Here is a 15,204-nt window from a genome sequence, read left to right on the forward strand (position 1 = left end):
GCAGGAAAAAGACAATGCATGATGCTAGACAAAACATGTTACCACAGCATCATATGACATCAATGACTGCTTTGCAGGGCTTCTTAGGATAAGACTAACATGGTGCACCCATTACAAGACAATAGAGTCCTTCGTATTTTGTGGTTCTTTCCTTGGATTTTTTAAGGCAATCTGATTTACTCAGTTGGAGTTTATTAATCTGGGTTTTTTTACATATTTTACCATGTAAAAGTGATTAAGTAGTTTATAAAAGACTATCAATTCTTCCACCTGAGAGTCCTGCAAGTGAATGATTGTACTTCCTCTGAACCTGCCCTAGAGAAGAACTCATGATTTAATTATCACCTTCTCTGTCACTTGGACCTCATCATGCAAAAATAAAGTCATGTAAGAGGTATCAAAGACACCTTCATCCTGTCTGCAGTGTTCAACCAACGAGAATCCTGTCAAGACCAGATAGAGATAGGGAGAACAAAGAGCAGAAATTGAAGAAAATGGACAGAGAAACAGAGGGAGAAGAGACTCAGAAGAGTAGAATAAAAGGAACTAAGTGACCAGTTGTACTAGCTGAAGATTAAGCCATCAAAAAACTCTCTGACAAACACTGCCAGAATGCAGATCCATCACTTAAACACATTTATCACAAATCCAGATCTGACATTGCAATTTTAATCATAAAAACATTTAACCAGAACCTCCCACTATGAGAAGCTACAAAACTTGACATAACGTATAGTGTTGCACAGAAATACACTCCTGTATTACATTCCGTGGTAAACCTCAACCAGTCGTAAAAGAGCTCAGCTCTACTGAAGTTAATGAAGCAACCACAATTTACATCAGATTAAGATCTGAGTATGAGCACACAAACTATATAAAAAGATCAGTGTTGGTCCATTAGGGAACAAACCAAAAGGATGATATTTGGGAAGAAGCAGCAGCATGAATTTCTTATCATTTCTTTCCATCTCTTATTGCATCCCTTAAAAGAAAAGCAAGGGAGGCATACTTTACTCTGAGCTAGTACTAGTTTCTTTATGGTGAATCATTTATGATTCCAATTCCTAACTGAAAGAACCAAAAGAAACCACTGATTTTCCATAACCATATTTTGAGTAGGGACTCAGAAGAAATTTTGGCTAAGTGTGACTAAGTCAAAGCAATAACTGCTCTGCAATACATTTGTAAAAAAAACCTCTCAGTACAGAACATGACAGTAAAGCAAATTTTACACAGTTGGAAATCCCTGAAGAGTAGACAGATGTAAATTACCACAAGCAGGTCAGGTTCTCCTATGCTTCCTTACTTGCTTAACAAATCTTTTTTAAAGTTAAATCTTTGCAGCTATTTCACATCAGTGAGAAAGAAAGGAGTAATGATGATGTAGCTGTACACTGCAAGGGGAAGCTGTTCTTTTGTTTAATTTAGAGGGAGTTTTGAAATAAAAACTCTTCTCTAAGTGAAGACTATTTTTACCTTCTTCACAACTACTCTACTTTGATGTTATTTATCATCAAACATTAATACTCTAAAAGCTCCAACTTGCAGTGGGTGATGCTGAGAAATGCAATTTGCCTGCCTGTCCTTAAGAATATCCAGCCTGTTCTTTAACTGAACATTTTTTATTGTAGCACAGAAGAAAAACATCCTGACTCATGGCTGGCTAAAGTCACATGAGGAGCTTGGAAGCTCCCGCTGCACACCACAGCAAAGCGTAGTGCCGCCAAAACCTGGCTGGATAGTACCCAGTCGGATCACAAGTATCAGCTCACAAACACCAACTGCTGCCTCTAAACCAAACCCTCAGCTGTCTACAATACTATTCGCTTGATTATACTATAGCATTTTGTCTCTCCTTCAATGAGTCGTCAGTAAACAATATTTGTTTTCAGACCTTTAATTTCATCTCCCCTTTGTAAACTGCTGATTAATTCTAATAAAGGCATTCAGAATCACACACCTACTGACTGCACATTGCAACCTACAATAACATACTCATCTCAGCACACTTCAGTAGCTATTGAGTACTGTCACACACTTGTACTTCACCACTTCTGCAACATTCTGAAAAGGATATTTTAAAATCCTATGGTAAAAGATTTAACTCCTCCAAATAAGTTCTCCTTTAAGAGGGTGGTCTTCACTTCTGTTTATTACACATGTGAAAGACTATGGATACAGTCTGTATAATGTCCGTAAAGCAACCTCTGAACTTCAAGAGCATGAAGAGAAGCAGGTTCTGCTCTTTAAAGCAGTCCAGATTCTTTTGTGCTTCAACAGCTCAAAAAAGTATTTCACTCTTTCACATCTTTTCCTTAACCTGAAAAAAACTGGTCAGCAGAACTGTGTCTCCCTAAACATATTTGATTTACTCTATTTTCTCTGGATTAATGTATTTCAAGGTATACTACACCATCTGGAGCTATAAGGACATGCTGGAAAACTAGTGCACACTAGTCTTAACAACATAGATGCAAGCAAATAACACTGTAATTCAGCTCCAGAAATATTTCTCTTGCCAGAAAACCCCCTTTACAGGAAAAATATTTTCTTAACACTCAAAAAAATAAATCAATTATATGCTTAGCCCTGATTCATAAGGCTAGGAAAAAAAGTTCTGAAAATTAATAAACATCCCCTGGTGAAATGTTTCTGAACTTTAGGAAAACTTTTTATTCTGAGTTATTTTTTCACCAGATCTTTCGGGAAAAAGGCAGCACAGTCCAGACATTAAACTGTCAGTAGATGAATTACCATTTAATGACAAGTCACATATGTCCCTACAACTAGGGTCTATACTACTGTGAGAGTTTTATGGTAACATCCACAATTAAACACTGCAAAATTCCCTAGTGCTGTATTTTCTTACAAACTCAAATATCAAATGAAGTTCATCAAAAGATATGCTAAAGCTTACGGACATTTTCAGCACACCTGGGCTGATTTATGGTTATGCATCAAATTCATACAGAATTTGTAAGCTTGACACAACACTTGATGAAACTTGGCAGATTCAAATGGGTTTAATTTGCAGCCCCTCTGAAACCGAATTTAAAATAATGCTCGAGGGGCATGAACTCACATAGTTTGAAAATGAAACATAGAGCTACACAATGCTGCATATCAGGAATGCCAGGTTTAAACAGATGTAGGGACCAATGGTACAATCTCTGCTCAACCAAGAAACCTTTGTACATAGGACCAAGCTCACCCTAGGAAGGTAACTCTAGCAGTAAGCAATGAACATGATCTAGACACCTACAAGTGACAAGTTCTCTACAGATATACAGCCTTACTCCAATTATTTTATTCTATTTTACTGTCTCTGTCTGATACCATCACTGCTAGACTTCATGAGGCCAACCTCTAGAAACAGAACTTCTACTATGAAATGAGCATGCCGTAACTCAGCAAAGAGGCAGTGTGTCACGATAGTCCACTGTGGACTTACCTGGCATTCAGCAATTTTACAAACTGGTGCTCGACTGCTTGGCTGTCTGGTGTCTCCTGACAAATTCTGAGGAAGTGCTGTGGTGGCATTTTTTTTTAAACTGTGAATCATTTTGTATTTCACAAAGAGTAGAAAACTGATTGCCACTATCACAGGCTCCTTAAGTTCATCCTTTAGGGTTTTTTTGTCTCCCATTTAGAGTATTTAACCATTAATCACAGAACACTACAGGAGGTAGCTCTCCACATGCTACTACAGCAGCTCTGGAGCTGACATAATAAACTCTGGGATCTTTCTTTACAGCCACAGGCATGCCTGTTTTTGGAGCAAATTCTTCACTACGTATATCCCACATTCAGATAACACGCTGTTCAGGGCGATCTGGAACTTAGCAACTCATGGCCAAGGTCACAGATCACAGTTAACTTCAAGAATTCCCTGTTCTCAATGTGTGGCTGCATCAACTGCCAGGAGAGGGTGGGGTCAGACATTCTGCTCCATGTCAAGATGCTATGATTGTCCAATTAGTAGTATCCAATTAGTAGTACATGCAGATGCCATTGGGAATTGCTTCTCCAAAGCCATCACCCCGAACAATTAGCACCAATCCACCAGTTTAAAGCAGGAGAAATCTGGAATTAAGTGGAGATCCCAGTCTTGTTTTGACACTGCAGGAGTGGATCCATACTCTTACTTAAGACTGCAACTCCCTGGGAAACGGAAAGCCCATGGTTTGCCAGCTAACCTTAGTTCACTCCTGACAGTATGTAAACATTAAGGCAAAATTAAAAATAAATTAATATAACCACAATGCAGAATTTAAGAAAACAGTTACTATATTTAGAAAATGGGAATATGAAATGTAGTGCACTCTTGGGCTTACTTATGTCTCTGGTTTGGCTTGAAGGTGTTTGTTCTGTTCTTTTCAAGTAGCAGCAAACCAAATCAAGCTAACTCTCAAGACATTTCATGCAGCTCTCCAGATTTGGGATTCATGTCCTTGACGAGCTCCACCTTCAGAATTACTTTCCCCAGAATGAATGCAAAGCTTATTTGCCTATTTTCTCCATTCAGACACCTGTCCTCCCCCTTGAGCTCCATAAAGTTCATACATTTGATATTTCACCAAGACATCAATTTTTAACATTTCTCCAGAGGACAGGTGACAGCCATAGTCTAGCTTTTCCTTAGCAAAGATTTTTGGGAAATGTTGATATCCCTTGATATAGTCAGAAAGAAGTATCAGCTGTCCAGACAATAACTTATTTATTCAAAAAGATATGTCTTAATCACTGACCTTATACTTATGTACAAAACACGTTTCATCCACTGTGTATGAAATAATCTCTGCAGACTGACAGGAAGGGGCTTAAATTGCTGTACTGACCCTTTATAATATATACACAAAAAATCATGCATTAAATAAACATACAAAAGGAGAGCAATGAATGTGGCTGTTTATTAGTTCTTGACAGAAAGCAGACGTAAGACTAACATTTTTTATTATTATTTGGCTTGCTAGGAAGAAAGGACATCTTTAAGGAATGAATAAATACAAATAAATACATGTGACAATTCTTTCTCCTATAGAGTCACCTAGTGTGATGACTTTTCAGAGACTAGTAACACAACCACTCTCTTTTTCAGCATTTGCATACACCACCTCTGTAGCTGTCACTGGCCTTGATGCAAATGAGACTGACAAAACATCAGTTCCATAATAGTGCAGTAAGATTGATCCTAACCATCCTTTAGACACATCTTTTCAGGTCTTTCAGTGAATCAAAACATTAAAGCATCTTGGTTGATGTCAAAACCTTTGAATTCTTTTTTTCCCAGGCACTCATGTTCCAGGAAGTGACTTTGTAGAAGGGATGTCTTAAGTGAGCTGCACGTCCTTCAGAGTTAGATAAGTACTTGTTAACATAAATCAGTACGCTTCACAACATTTTAAGTCTTTTTCCTATCTCCAGGTTTTGACATGCTCAGTATTCCCTGACTCTTTGATTCAACATAAAAAATTCCCTCTGAAATTCCCTCCGAGGCCAGTCTTCCCCCCAAATATATTATTACCAGTGTTTGTCATTAATACCCGCCTTTATTCAGCCTAAAATTACTGGCTCTTGGAATGTCAAATACTCTGTTCATTCTGCTCTGGTATTCACTGGTTCATCAAGACAGAGGTCCGTACCTGCTACACTGTCCACTGCCTCATTCACTGCATGCAAAACACCTCGTGCCAAATACAGATCAAAAGGTAGTACTTCCAAACACTGGAATGAAACTGCAAAGCTTAAAGCCATCTATCCAGGAAAATCCATATATATCCTGTTAATGCATTAAATCTGCTGAATAATTTGACTCCTGACATCTCAAACAACATTCTCCTTTCCATAAGACAGCAAAAATGTTCCTTTTTCTGTTTTTATTTAAGTCTGAAGAGTCTACATATGGTCATAGTCTCCATTCTTTTTTCTCTGCAATTATTACATAAAGAACTCAATTTGTAGATATTTTTTCTGTTCTTCAAATGATACCATCTGCTGCCTTAGTTCACAACTCATTTCCTAGCCTCTTTCTCCAGACTTGTGAAACATTCTGTATAGCCCTGACCACAGATCTATGTAGTCTCCAAGCCATATCTTGTCTCTTAATGGAAGACATACATAAATACATCTTCACATTATGGTACCAAAGCATTCCAAAAGGGTTATGGGTTGTGTTTTTGACCTTCCATGATGTTGACTCTCTTAATGATTATCTCACTCTTCTAGGCCCAGAACAGGTTGCCACCTTCTGTATGTCAACACCAATGTTACCATTTAAATTTAACCCAATGCATTTTTCAGGGAGCATTTCAACAGCATTAAAATTGCTCCTCTGTTAAAGCATTTCAGAGGCAGTCTTTATTCTTGCACATTCATGTGCTCTTTACAGTTCCCTATTTCACTTTCTGTTATCACATTTATTTCCACTCTGTTCTCTGTCCTATATAGTCCATTTCTCCTCATTTTAATTGGCCAATCTTTTGAATCTATAGCTCTTCCATTAGCATTCCTAAAAAAAGCACTTTCTCTTCACTTGAGGAATCCTGTTCTTCACTTAATATAAGTAGTTTCTTACTTTCACTGCACATATTAGCATCATGATGTGTTTATTACAGTATCTGCACATTTGTCAATATCCAGAGTATTTCTAATACTCATGCTGACTGCCACATTGCTGCCACTGTTTCCATAACTTTCGACACTCCTGTACTTGGCCTGTTTGATTTTTGCAATGGTACATGCCGACAAGCATCCTGTGTCTGTCTTTCAGGTTTCTCTTGCTATTTCTGTTTGTTCTGCTGCCTGACATAAACGTATTGCCTCTTCTAGAATGAGATCAACTTTACTTAAAAACCCACCCATGGATGTCTTTATTGTTATACTTTAGGAAAATATACTCTTTTGTAAGCATTTATTTTTCATTTTAACATCATTTCAAGTCTTGGATCACCTTCTCTACCATTTTCCCTTCGAACTAAACTCTCAGCATGCATGTACCTCTTTCACGAGGTGACACCTTTTGCTACAGCAGTCTTCAAACTTTTTCACTATTTCTGCAAAGCTGCCTTCTCCTTACCCACTACTACTTTCAAAGCATTCTTCATTAACCTTTACAGCTTTTATCCCTGCCACTGCATATGCATAAGAGTAGTATTTCTCTCATCCACCAGCCTGTTCCTCCTTACGGTTCTCATGACCACGCCGCACCGCTGCACACGCCTTTCAGCACTCCTCCAACTTACACACCTTTGCAGCATTCCCCCCGCCCCAGGGTGTGTGTGGGTGAAGGTGAAGTGTTCCCCTGCAATTATACGAGATTGAGCAGACATTTCGATGATACCTCCAACTGTTAGGACTCTCACCTCCCAAACCTTTCATTTCAGATACCCACTGTGAGGAGCAAAACTGCTTCAAGTTAAACTGTTCATTAAAAGCTGTAAGAATATGCAGAAGTCCTCCACAGCAGGCAAAAACTATGCATACTACCAGACCAAGCAAACAGAAGGAACAACTGCCCTGTGTCTGTGCAGACAGGAATGACATGGAGGGTTGGGAGAAACGTTCAGGGCAGGGAAGATCGACAGTCTTTCTTCCACCCATGCCCACCTCCAGGACAAGTGGAATCTATCTGTTTCTGCAGCTGTGCCACCTAGGTCTATGTCCCCCAAATGACAAAGGCTCCAGGCAACAAGAGAGTCACTGCACACAAACATGGTCTAGGATCTGCAGTGATGTCCAGCGCAGAAGTAGTATCCAGCATTAATACTTCTTCTGTTTAGGTGCCTTGATGTCACGTGGATTTGTGCCAACTCCAAATATTTGTAAGTCTATTTGAATCTTACATGAAAAGTTTAAAATGCTGTGTGTATGTATAAATGTGTGCAATACACAATCTTCAAAAGTTACTTATATTGCTACCACTCTAAACTTTAAAATACTTCAGCATATCCTTACGTACACTATATAGTCAGTCTCATGAAGTCAATAGAACTGCTCCCAGCAGGAGAGTACAGCATATGTGTTTACCAGGTAAGGATCATGGTATGCATAATGTGTTCCAAAACCTGTTCTAAAAATTAGGAAGAGGCAAGACTGGAGGGGGGAGTAGGAGATGAATATGAAATAGACTATTGGGGTGGGGCAATTTCACCCTCCTAAACTAGACCCATATTCACCAAATAGATTCACCTGTTTAAGGGGAAAAAAAAAAAAAAAAGACATGTCTATGTGAGGTAGAAGACCACAGATTTGGAAGAAATGCTGGAAATAATGCTCCCATAGCATCCAGGGGTACCAGGTTCAATTCCTTCCCCTCCATAAGGGAATGTGATCCCAGTCTCTCAGAAGACACCATACTATAAAGCAACCTGAGAGAGGGCAGTCTCAGCCTTGCCTGTTCATGCTGTTATAATTTTTGCTGTAATTGAACACTCAGTGGAGCAGGAACAGGATTCAGCTGTCTCACTATACAAATAAGCGTCACAGTCGCCTAGCAAAACAGACAGTTCTGCTCTCTGACCCAAAAGCACATTTAAATACTCTATGCCAAGTAAGGCGACTCAGACAGGAAGAACCGAGGCAAGCCCACATCTGTATGCCATATAGGATGGTCGTTAAGATGCTGACATGCAAGACCTTGGTTCAAATCAATGCTCTGAATCAAGCAGAGCCGTTCCCCACATGGCTGCCAAAATGGTTCACCTGGGACCACAAAAACATCTTACTCCACAGTGTGACCCCACTCGCTAAAAGGAAGGTCTTGCTTTTCCCACTCACCCCAGTGAACAAAGTCCCCAAAGTTTTCTTATAGTCAGTGGAGAGAGAAGGGGACGCCTCCATCGGCTAATTTGCAGTAAGAATCTAATTTAGGCCTTCTGAATCACTTCCTGGAAGAGGCGGACTCTCCATTGCTGGCAGGAGAGTAGCCAGCTGAGTTAAGTGCCTTTGCTACACAGTTCATAGAGACTTGCCAGATTTTAAATGCTGAGGTCTGGGACAGTCCCAGACATGCTTAGCAAGTCCAGCGCATGACACCCGCAGCACATGCTGTGAAATGTGTCCCAGTCCATGCCCAGTAAGTCTGACATGTCCAATATGCACACATGATTTATCTGCATATGCTTGCTGTGCAGTCTGGCATTTAGAAAATCAGACAGTTGTTGCAGAAGTATGGGGAAAAGTCACGTCTTACACCCTATTCATATGGAATACGGCATCTGATTGTGCAATGTGGGACATCCATGCTTTGCAAGATATCTGCTTAATATGGCCCTAATTATTTTTATATGTATGGTTCAGAAATGAAAAAGGTAAAAATAATGTCATTTAATTCTAAAACGGGAAGATTTCTTTTGGGTTAACTGTCAAACCAAGAGGAAAAATGGGTAACTTGCCCAGCCCCAACTGCAGTTCTATCGACAGACTCTTCCATAAGGAGCTCAGAAGTGTTGCCATTTCACTGCTTTTCTGTTTCGGCAATGGACTAACTTTGATTAATATACTGCCCCTATTTATACATCAGATAACTGTATACAGTGAACCATATATCCTCTATGGATCCAGCACAAGCTTCTGTAGTGACTGGAGCTGCTACAGGTTCATTTCAATACAGAATTATCTAAAACTTTGTAAAAGACCCCTCTAAAATACTCAATCTCAACTTCTTCTTCCCTCAACATATTTAGTCTTCACACAGTAGGAAAACACTTGGGATCCAAGAAAAGCCCCAAGCCAAAAACACATCAAATAATGGAGCCACAGGTCCCTCCTCTTCCAAACTTAGGCAGGAAGACACTTGAATCAAAGTTCTTTTCATCCTTAGCATATGTCCTCTAAACTACTCTATATTAGTGAAATGCTAATTCCATCCAGTTTTGTCACCGACTTTAACAAGGCCAGAATCTCAGCCTCAGCGTTCCGCTGAAATAAAAGGCATCTAAGTATCTTGCTGGATCAGGACCAGTAGGCTTAGCAAAAGGCTGGTTCAAGTCATACCATTCAGAGATTACAGTCTCCTAAAGTGCCTCTGAAAATGCCTTGGGCCTTTGGCCTGCCTTGTTCTACTTTCTCTTAGTTCTGTAAAAAAATTTTGTTTCTTCAGGCCCTGCTTAAGAAGGAAAGAATATTGACCTGAAGTATGATCTTCAAGAATGTATCCTACTGATGACAACACAAGCCAGAAACAGGAATAGCTGAATTAGTATTAAATATATTTGAGTTTCAGCTATAACTGCTGTTGATAATCATCAGTCAATACAGGTCATTTTCTTCCAGGAAAATTTTAAAAAATATACATATTCACAATAGACATGGCATGGCTCCTTTCCCATAAGCGCATTATGATTCTGTAATGTTATGGTTAATAGTCGTTATATAAGAAACAAGATCTCCATATGTGTATTTCAGGAGGGGGAGTTGTTTGGTTTTCTTTTTGCAGTTTCTGAAAATATACACTCACAATTGAACAGGAATTACTGTGTATCCTGATTGTATTTAATGTTAATAGCAGCTATGTGCCTACATACATCTGGATGAAGACACAAACAGCGTCCAGTAACAGAGCACATTCACGTCCCAGGCAGTACAGGCTTTCAAACCTCTATGAACTTATTTCTCCATTTGAAATGCATTAAATTAATGAATTTATACAGTCAGTGCTTCACTTTTTAAAGGACAGTTTTCAAAGAGAAGTTTTTCAGATGTAACAAGCTAAATATACGTTTAACAACAGTACAGCATTGAGACAGTTTTAGAATCCTTTGCTCCGTTTTTCATCTTTTATTACTCCTTATTACCTGCTACACTTATCCAGCTTGGGCAAGGATATTTCTATGTCCACCTTCACTGACATATTGTTAGACTTCCATGCAGTGACAAAAGACAAATGCGGGAGAGAGAGAACTGCAATCCAAAAAAAAACAGGAGTGTTGAGGGGGGACACTCTTATTTTAAAATGAAATACAAAATGGAAAAATAAGACCCTTGTTTAGTTATGTAAAAGTTTTTGCTTTACAATCATTTGGGATCTAGAATCTTGCTAAGCTACTTTCTCTCTTATACTTTCAGCATAAAAATAATAAAGGAAAAATAGTATCTGAAAAAAATGGTAAATGCCATTCTAAAGATATTAGAAGCTGGACTCCTGGGCCTTCTGTTTTCTCATTAGTATGGAAAGAAGTGGAAGTTTCATGAAAACAACATATTCTAGACCAAAGCCTCAAATTCATACAAATTACCTTTATTTTAGTATATAAATCCCAAACCTCTCTTAAAACTCTTGAGTGACCGAAGACATAGAGGGAGAGGCAGTGTTCTGCCAGCCCAACCAATGCTGAGTGCCTCCTGAAGGATGCTACCCTCCTCCAGCATGAGCTGTTTCATCTCAGCCTGCCGGAGACAGTCCCAGTGGAGACCCCGAGGAGCCCCATCAGCCCTCATCAACCAGAAGGACAAGGACTAAAACAAGCCATCCAAAACGTTTCCTGGGAGCAAAAAAAGAATGCCAGTATATACAAAACCCAATGCTTTGTGATATTTGGAGTATTTTTAGAGCCTAGAAATCACAACACTGATTTTCGTAACGCTTACTTTCCCCTCACCTTAACCAATTACCCAGATCTTTCAAGGAAGATTTTTAAAAAAAAAAAAAATGGACAGATTCCTAAAAGGAGCTATTGTATCACAAGTGTCCAAAATCCCTTTAATAATTTGTAGCCTGATGCCTCATGTTTTATTATAAAATTCCAAGTCACCAGAAATAACTTTTCAATCCAACCAAGTCATGCAATGCTGCACAGTCAAAAGTTGTTTTCAGGAGGAAGGGGATGGGGGTTGAGAAGCCCTGTTGACAGTTTTATAATATATTTAATCTACAACAGAGTCTAAAATTCTAAAATGACAGACACCCAAAATACCAACAGCATTGAGCTTCATATGAATTTAAACATGTTTTGTTTTGGTTTTTTTTAGCACAGGCTCACGTGACTTGTTAAATAATTTACTCTATAAATTACTTATCCTGTCTTATTTATTAACAATTCTAGAGTGCTTTATATAACTGCATTAGAAATTAACTTTGTGGTTTTGAAATGTATACACTACACAATCACCTCTTTCTTTTACAGGGGAAGAGCTTAAAAATCACCTACTATTTTGTTGAGAAGCAGTTTTTCCTGAAATACACCAAATAATTTCAAAACTCATTCACCTGAATAATCATAAAACGACATATTAATGACTTGATACTAGGGCTGCTAAACTAGGCCAGGAATATACTTGCACTGCAAGAAGATACTTTGATAGCAAGGACTATGAAGAGTCATAAACACTGAGATATACTAACAGTACATTTCAGTTAATGAGAAACTATTAGACCAGTCCTTTTACAAGACCTCCTGAACACTTTAAAAATGACCCATTTACTATCATATTAATATTTTTGCTTGAGTGATCTCGCCACTTATTTGCTATTGTGCCTACAATGCATGTATTTAACAATACTTAGATACCCATTTTTCTCTCACCACTCTTGGTCCTTGGCTCTTAATGTGAGTTTCAATAACTGATATCATGATTTTAATGCAGGATCTCACTCTGGAGCTCAATTTATCTCTAATAATATCAAAACTACCAAACAATTATTATGATTAAGCTCTGCTATGATAAGCAATTTTAGCACTGGCACGTGTTTTCTGCGTAAAGAGCAGCCCACATCAGCACCCTAGCCAACTGGACAAATCTAAAATCTTGTTAGAGACTTTTCAAAATCTATCTTTTATTCACCTTAATAGAAAACTATGCAAAAACAACTAGGAAGGGAAAGAGTGAGGAGGACGACTAAGAAAAGCACCAGGCATAAATACTCTTATGCCCTCCCACACCAAGTCTCGGCAGCTGCCCCTCACAGGGCTGATGCAGAAGTGCTCTGGGTGTCTTTCTACTGCTCAGTAGATTTGGATGGGGGATCCCACCAGGAAGCATGAAATACCTGGACCAGGTGGAGAGTGTTTATTAAGCTCTAAACTGCAATTTATCTATGGGCCAAAACAGAGCTGAAGTACCTGGGTATCAAGTGATGGAGGCTGCCTGACGTGTGGGACTGCAGCTCTCTTATTCCTTCCAGCACCACCCCAGCTTTCTCTCCCACCTCTCGGAGCCAAGGGGAAGCCCTCGCTGCCCACTCGCATCCTGCCTGCTCAGTGTCATCCACCTGGCCCACAGCCAACCCTTTGCACCACCATGGGTTTCATCACATGGTCACCCTAACCATGCAGTTATCCCACCACTCCCAGTGCATGGGGCCCAGGTGAGGATCTTGACCCAGCCCACGTTCCCCAGGCGCCTGTGGGTGCTTTGCCTAAGACTGCGGGATCCACTCCCGTCAAGAGCGGGACATAAGCAATAAATGAAGGATTGGTCTCAAAAGACATTCAGGAAATATAAAGGAATATATTACAAGAAATTAATTGTCTTATGCTCTTCTCACTCTCATTTGTACCAAGAGTAATTCCACCAGAGACCAATGGAATTGTGTTCCTGTAACTACAGAACATATAAAAGAAAAATCAGGCCTGAGGCTTCCTAAGTAAAACTCAATGCTTCAGCCTCTTAAACCCGTTTCTTAGCTAGAATATAGCAAGACGTGCAGTGTTAAAAAATATGTTTTCACATTCTGTATCTACCATATTAGAAATGCTTCCTTACATATTTATTATTTGCTGAGTTCCCACAATGAAATAATGTGGCAGCTGCAGGAGTCCAATTTTTAATTTATGTCTACAAACTAATTAAAGGGCCTCTGTGTTTTATGTTAAAAGTACACATGAAAAGATCATCTTAAATACGTGCAACAGCATCTCCTGAGAAATTCCATGACTCCAAATTATTTTTAGATCATCAAACACAACATGCAATGTCACAGAATGATACAGTAAAAATTGAAAAGAAATGTAAAGACAATGATGCTCAAAAACCACAGGGAAATGAAAACCAAAAGCATCAATACAAAATTACTAGATACGTTTTAAGTTGATCATGGCTGGAATACATACTTATATATGTGTTTTCTCCTCTGGCCTTTTAAACAGTTTAAATTCTAGGGGGACATTGCTGAGTTACCTCCAAATTGAACATACTGGATAACAAGGCTAGCAAAGCTTATAAAAATGAGCAATGATGCATAGCTTGAAGCAATTTTTTTTTTTAATGAAGCAATCCACAGAATATTAAACAAACATCTGAAACAATAACTGTTGTAACAACTTAGAAAGATTACTTCATTCTCTTAGGTCCTAAAAATCTACCGAGGGTAGGCCCTATATGAGTAGAAGAAATTAATGTCTCCAGCTTTTTCCCCAAACACATACACGGGGAAACGCAGCAAACTGACTATAAGAAACTGCAGAAAAGTAGCCCAAGAGCTAGAATTTAATCTAAAATCACACAGTATTTCATGGTATTTTTACATTGTTTCTGAAGGAAACCAAAAAAGAGAAAAAGGATGGAGAATGCAAATAGTGAGAAATCTGTACAGATTTTGAGGAAAATATTCTGGTATCTTTTACATTAAAGGCCATGGAAAACAATCTGGAAAAAACAGGGACTGGGAAATACGGAGATGGACAAAACAGCCTGAGAAGGTTTTTCTCCCCAGATCTATCATCTACAAGTCCATTATCCAAAATTTTTTTGCTCAGCAAGAGCCTTTGCAGTTTTTGTCAGGCAACGTATGTGGACACCACAGAGTAGAGAGCTGTGAAACGATGCGGGATCGAACACGAAAAGCTACAGAACTCTCTCACCCAGTATCGTTTTGCAGGCAAACGAGGATGGAAGCAACACATGAGTAAGAGAGAGGAAAAAAAAAAAACTTTTTGCACCTTCCTCAGTAATAACGAGGGTCTCCTAATCCTCTAGCACTCTAGCACTGAGAGGCAGCACAATGCTCATTCCTCTGCAGACTTAGTATTTTCTCCTCCCAGCCACCTTACTGAGAAGGGCAAAGCAGGCTTGCATGCCTACGGCCAGGGCAAGGAAGATAGTTTGCTGTTCCTTCCACCAGAATCTGCCGCATCCCCTTCCTTTTTTTTTTGTTTTGTTTTAATAGAAAAAGAGTATAGGAGAGATCCGGGGGAGGGGGAGAAGCCACCCACCAAAACTCTCGGTTCGCAGGAATAAACTGAGGTAGCGAAAATAAATGCATAAATA

The 15,204-nt window shown here is 39.1% G+C and overlaps 1 protein-coding gene across 9 annotated transcripts in view; it reads right to left on the reverse strand.

The window, feature by feature from the left end:
* Window positions 1-15,204, reverse strand: part of NTRK2 (neurotrophic receptor tyrosine kinase 2) — a 208,383-nt gene that overhangs the window by 192,280 nt on the left and 899 nt on the right. The gene's annotated exons all lie outside the window — the stretch shown is intronic.

The sequence above is a fragment of the Aquila chrysaetos genome, chromosome Z (assembly GCF_900496995.4).
Source record: "Aquila chrysaetos chrysaetos chromosome Z, bAquChr1.4, whole genome shotgun sequence".
Classification (NCBI taxonomy): domain Eukaryota; kingdom Metazoa; phylum Chordata; class Aves; order Accipitriformes; family Accipitridae; genus Aquila; species Aquila chrysaetos.